Genomic DNA, 6,060 nt, shown 5'->3' with positions numbered 1-6,060 from the left:
ATAAACCATAAAAAAGTGGTTTATTAGATTTCTAAAAATTCATTAAAAATTATCCTATGACTAAAGAATCATTACCAAGATTTTTTATGTGAAAAAAGTTATCATAAAATATAACTCTCTAAAATGGCATAAGAGTTAAAACTTGAATTTTTTCAGAGTCGAAAATAACAAATAGTTATATAATATAAAAAAGACCAACCATATTTATACTATATATGTAACTTGAAAAATAATTAAATTATATCAATTAAATTATCATTTAATTTAAGTAGTAAGCAGAATAAGTCTAATTCGAACATTATAACAATTAAGTACACTACACCAAATTAGATGAATAGCTACACTTATTTTATGACCCTTATTTAAACAGTCGTTATTAAATAAAATAGTGACACTTATTTATATAATTTTTTCAGTGTCACTAGCAATTTATTCCTTTCTCTCTTTTTTCTTTTTTTATTTTCTATTTCTGATAACCATTTCTATATTTTAAAATGAAATTGGATGGTGCTTGTTAAACGGCACCGTTTTGGTTTTTTCCCCCAACGTTCAGCCCTCACTCACCCCCTTCCCCCAACACCCCCTGTTCATGAATCACTATCTCTGAACTCAAGCAAAGTTCAAAATCACCCAGCCAAAACCCTAAGTTCTCTTTGCAACGATTCTGAGACAATGTCACCGTCGTCCGTACTGTCGGTGCCTCCGCGTCCTCTCTTGTAGCCCAGGCCCTCTCTTGTAGCTCAGCGTCCTCCCTGTCTTCTCTATTCGAGGTTGGAGTAGCTCACCGCCGTGTCGCCGCCGTGTCGCCGCCGGTCTCCGTTCGTGTCTCCATCGAAGGTTAGTCGCACTACTTTCACTTCTTCGGTTCTTCTCTTCCTTTTATGCTTTGTTTGCTAATTTTTTAATGTGAAATTGTGAATGGATTAATGTAAATCAAATAACCTATACATGATTGTTATTCTTTGGTACTGTTACTTGTGATTTTAAATTTTTCATTGATTCTTCGTCTGAGAGATCATGCTTTGTATCTTATTATATGGAGGATTGTTTTGTTGGAAGCTTTAAATTTTGTTTGTTTTAAAATTTATTTTGATTTTACTTGCACACAACCTGTTCGATGAAATGTTTCAACTAAAATTATGGCTGACTTGATACATTTCTAATTAGAAGGATAGATAATATAAAATTGATGCACTGATATGGTAGACCTCTCCTCGTCATCTCTCTCTGTTTCAAGGCTTCAAGCTCTCTCTTCGACAAGTAGCACTCCTCCACTATAATAATATCCCCTTTTAGAGTGATTTTAATTTCATTTCTATTGTGTTTCGCAGTGGATTACAAGATTTTTACTCACTTTAATTCCTCACTTCAGAAAGGTATGTGTGCTTTATCCTTATTGAGTTATGGTAATGCTTCAATAATTTCTTTCTTTGTCTTTTTAAATAGAAATTTATTGTGTGCTTTAATTATATGATTAATTTTTGAAGCATGAATTTGTGATTATGGTATGTAAGCATAATGCATTGTTGCCTTTAACTTTTGTGCAGATTTTGTTGTCGGCTTTTGAGTGTCCTCATTGTGGTGAGAGGTGAGTTACTCTTTATTGTGAAGTGTGTTTATTGGCTGCAATGTGATTGCTTGCCCTAATTTCATATCAATTTTCTTTCGTAAGAAGAACAAAAGCCTCTGGATTTATTAACTAAGAACATTATGGATCCAGGTGAAACCAATTGAATGTTCTAGATGTCTTGGCTTTAATTTTTTATGCAATTATTAATAAGCTAAGCTTTTTTAAGATTTTGTGTCATTTGAAGGAATTTCCAGAAGAGGCATAATGTAATAGCTGAATCCCACTTTATTGCCGTGCAATTGTATGAATAAAAATTAGTGTTTAACCTTTTCTTTCTTTAGTTTAATTTTTTATTTTGTATTTATTGTTTTTTAGCAACTTTGAAATTGAGGAAAATTATGAATTGTGGAACTTGAACTTTTGGGTGGGGTTCTTCTTAACCAGGATTATTGAGTGGAACTGTAATTTTTGATCCTATGCTTCACCTACTGAATTATAGTTCCCGCTTTGATCTCCAAAGGAGAACTATCATCTTTGTATGTCATAGTGTGAGCAGAACTTAGTATGATAAGATGAAAGTATTCTTTCCATAAGCTTAATTACACCGACAATAGTGAAATAGTTTGAATGAGCATGAATGTTGAAGCATATGTTGCAAACTGAAAGGGTTAAAATTACTTTTAAATAAAAAGAAATAGTTGATTTACTTTTCCCCAAAGGTAATTTTACAGGGGAAATGGGTGTGTTTTCAATCACAATTTTGTGAGCTCTTTAAACACACTTTATTTATTGTTATCTACTTTTTAGAGCATTTTGTATACTCTGTTATATTCAGGCACCAATGTCATACACTAAATCTAAAGTCTCAATGCATAACAAGAGAACAGATTATTGGATAATTTCCAATGTCATACATGATGACTACAACAATAATTGTGGATAAAAAACATGAGCCGGGAACCTTTTAGCTTCGTGATACACCCTGAGTTAGTCTATCAGATTTAAGTTTAGCTCCCTTCCTCTTCATCCCAGATATGTACGTCCAAATTTTATCTTTGACATGCCTTATAAACCTACCAATATGGTCATAACCTATAATTAAATAAGCTTAGGGAATTTTATAGGCTACCATTATTTGTATTTTCTAGCAAAGAATTTTGGTTTTAGCCCTAGGACGTGAATATATATTGTTATGGCTCATACATTGTACTATTAGTTATAGTTCTATGTCCAAGTTCTGACATACATAAATCATATGGTAGCTTTAAAAGTAGGCCGTAATGGGTGAATACTTTTTCGCCATGCTTATCTCCTGCTTGATTCTTTCTCTTTTGTTATTTGGTCAAAATACTTGTTTTGGCAGTGAAGGCAATAAACATTTATTCTTTCTAAAATATCTTCTCTCATCACCCTCCAATGACAAGCCACATCATGCAACTCGAGTGTTTGACATCTTTGATGACTTTTACATTGCAGATTTATGTGCTATTGGAATTTGGTTGTATCTAGTTGCTTGTAGTATGCAAGTCACATTTCCTTTAATAGCTTCACTAATTGTTACTTGATAATTCTCGTTATTTCTAATAGTCTGTTTTCACTGGTTATCAGGCAATGTTGATTCATCCCAACAAAAATATGGGTAATGAAAAGGCTGCAGAAGCTTTCAAGGAACTTCAGAATGCATACGAGGTATAATCTGTTCATGGTAGAAAAATCATAGGCTATAAAGTGCGGTGGATGACCATCAATTATCCTTCCTTGATTGATTTTGGTATGCTATCGTTCATTGTACATTGTTTTAAATGGTTTGTTATGTTGTTGCTGGGACTAAATCCAAACATGTGCAATTTATCCGGTGTTGCTTTCAGGCTCAATGATGCAAACTCTGACCCATTTCATTTTGAACCAGTTGAGCAACACTAGTAAGTTAGTTGTTTTCCATTATTACCCTTAGATATTTTTGTTCCTATCTTGTAAATCTAGTATTTATGTGATGATCTTACTTTGTCAGAGGTATTTTTCATAGAGGAAAAACCACTGAAGTTGAAGTTGAATTTGAGAAGCTCTTGCACAAGAGGTTTTATGCAATCTGCTACTACAAGTGGACCATCAAGAACCGAATATCATATATTTATTTAGCACTTAGATATATGAATTATGTTACAGGGTTGATACTTTTATTGTGTATGGTAGTATTTACTCTTTATAGATACATGAATTTTGAATCAAATGAACAATGAATTAGATCTATGATTGTATAAATATTTTGGTGTAGAAAATTTTATTAAGAAGGAAACTTTTGATGTTGTAGTATTTATATACATATAAATTATTATTTATAATAGAAATAATTTTTGTAATAATTAATAAAAGAAAGTTTTGATGTTGGAGAGATTATGACAGTTTAAAACCGTCACTAAGTACAGGAAAAACTATCACAGAAATTAGTAACTTAGTGATGGTTTTAATTCAAAAAACTGTCACTAAAAATATTGCGACAGTTTAAATAGTCACTAAATATACCTAAGAACTGTCATAAAGACAAGTAACTTAGTGATGGTTTTAAATTGTTGCTAAATATTGTGACTGTTTAAAACAGTCACAAAGATATAAGAAAAAACTGTCACAGGATTTAGTAATTTAATGACAGTTTTAAAATGTCGCGAAATATAATATAAAAAATACGTTTACAAGTGTTACAAATTAGTGACGGTTTTATACTTTAAAAACCGTCACAAATAATTTAGCGACACTCCTTACCAACGGTGGTCCAAAACCGTCACTATGCCAGCTGGCGACGCTCAAATCTGTGACGCTTTTTTTAGCCGTCGCAAAAATATTTAGTGACAGTTAAAACCGTCACCAAGCATTAAAAAAAATCGTCGTCAAAATGCTGTTTTGTTGTAGTGGTATTAAATCGAATTGATTCGATTTACTGTTATATGCTGTTAATTCGAATTAAGTTGATTCGATTTACTACTGATATAGGATAAAATGAAATTAATTTAATTCGATTTATATAAATATATTCAGGACAGGACGTAGATCAGAACTAATTCTGATTTAGAACATTAATTAGCATAAATTACTCTTAATTTTTTTATTTCTTTTTTAATAATTATTATTATTATTTTGTTGTTTCATTTTTTTTCTTGCTTCTTCTTTTGTTTTTTTTCTCTTGTTTCTTCCTCTTCTCTATCTTATTTTTTCTTTTTACTCTTCTCCTTTCGTTTTTTTTTCTTAAAAAGACAAAGAAAAGTTAAACAAAATAAAAACAAAAAATAAAATGGATAAATACAGAATTTTTGTGTTTTCATCCATAAATTTCTATATTTTTCAAAAGTTTCTATGTTTTTAACTAAACGTCACTTAAGAAAAACATTTATCCTTAAAAATAAAAAAAAAAAAGACAATAGTTTCAATAACAAAATACATAAAAATTTGTAAAGTTACAAATAGAATAATCACATAGATAAAATAAAAAATATATACATTTTTAACTACACAAATATAAAAATTTCATAAAAAATGACATCTCAATAACTTGATATATATCCTACCAAAATTAAATATAGAATTATGTTTTAATAAACATAAAAGCTCAATTTTTGTGATTTTTTTTTCTATCTTTCTCTTGTAAAATTTATGTATTTATTATAAAAAAATTCTATATTTATTGTCAAAGAGGAGCCAAATGAAGTAAACATAAATAACACAGAATTTATGTGTTTTTATCTATAAATTTCTATAATATATTAAACATTTGTTATAAGAATTATCTTTAAATAAAATAATAAAAAATACAAAAATTTCAGCAAAAGAAAATACAAAAATTTCAATTAGAAAAAATATATAAATTTGTAAAGTTATACACAAAATAATTATGCAAATAGAATAAAAAAATATAAAACTCTTAATTATAAAACACAAATTTTTGCTACATAAATACAGATTTTTGTGTTTATATATATGAATTTATATGTTTGTTATTTAAAAATGTATGTATTTTTTTATTTCTTATGCATTTTTTTTGGGTTTTACTTTTTTTTTTCACTTCTTTATTAAAAACAAAAGGAAGGAAGGAAGGAAGGAAGGAAGGAAGGAAGTATTTTGTCGAGTTTTAGTAAATCGATGGTGGTTCGATTCTAATGGTCTTGGAGAGAAACCTACTCCTCTTTTGCAGGTACCAGTTCTATAAGTGCATCAATGGTTCTCGAATTAGACGAGTATTAAGATAGAAAATAAGTTCAAAAAGTGCAAGAAGGATAAAAGAAGTGTAAAAGAAAAGATTTGAAAAGTAAACTTGACTAAAATCGAAATGACTTATTCTGAATTATAAAGAAAGTGATTAAAATGCCTTCGATTTGATCAAAGGGCTTTTGACAGAAAACTTAAAGATGCTGAAACATAAATGGGACAAATAAGTAAAGGAAACTTTGAACGTAAATCTGACAATAAAATTAAAGGATGCTTTGAAGATAAATCTGACA

General features: G+C 29.5%; 1 long non-coding RNA gene across 1 annotated transcript; it reads left to right on the top strand.

Annotated features, from left to right (window-relative positions):
- Positions 1 to 775: 775 nt before the first annotated feature.
- Positions 776 to 1,618, top strand: LOC130955041 (uncharacterized). Its single transcript, XR_009076568.1, has 3 exons — positions 776 to 837; positions 1,332 to 1,376; positions 1,548 to 1,618. It is a non-coding gene; the product is annotated as an uncharacterized LOC130955041 (long non-coding RNA).
- The last annotated feature ends 4,442 nt before the right edge of the window (positions 1,619 to 6,060 follow it).

Source organism: Arachis stenosperma, chromosome 10 (assembly GCF_014773155.1).
Source record: "Arachis stenosperma cultivar V10309 chromosome 10, arast.V10309.gnm1.PFL2, whole genome shotgun sequence".
NCBI lineage: Eukaryota > Viridiplantae > Streptophyta > Magnoliopsida > Fabales > Fabaceae > Arachis > Arachis stenosperma.
The sequence above is the reverse complement of the archived record's forward strand: the minus strand, read 5'-3'. Positions and strand labels throughout refer to the sequence as shown.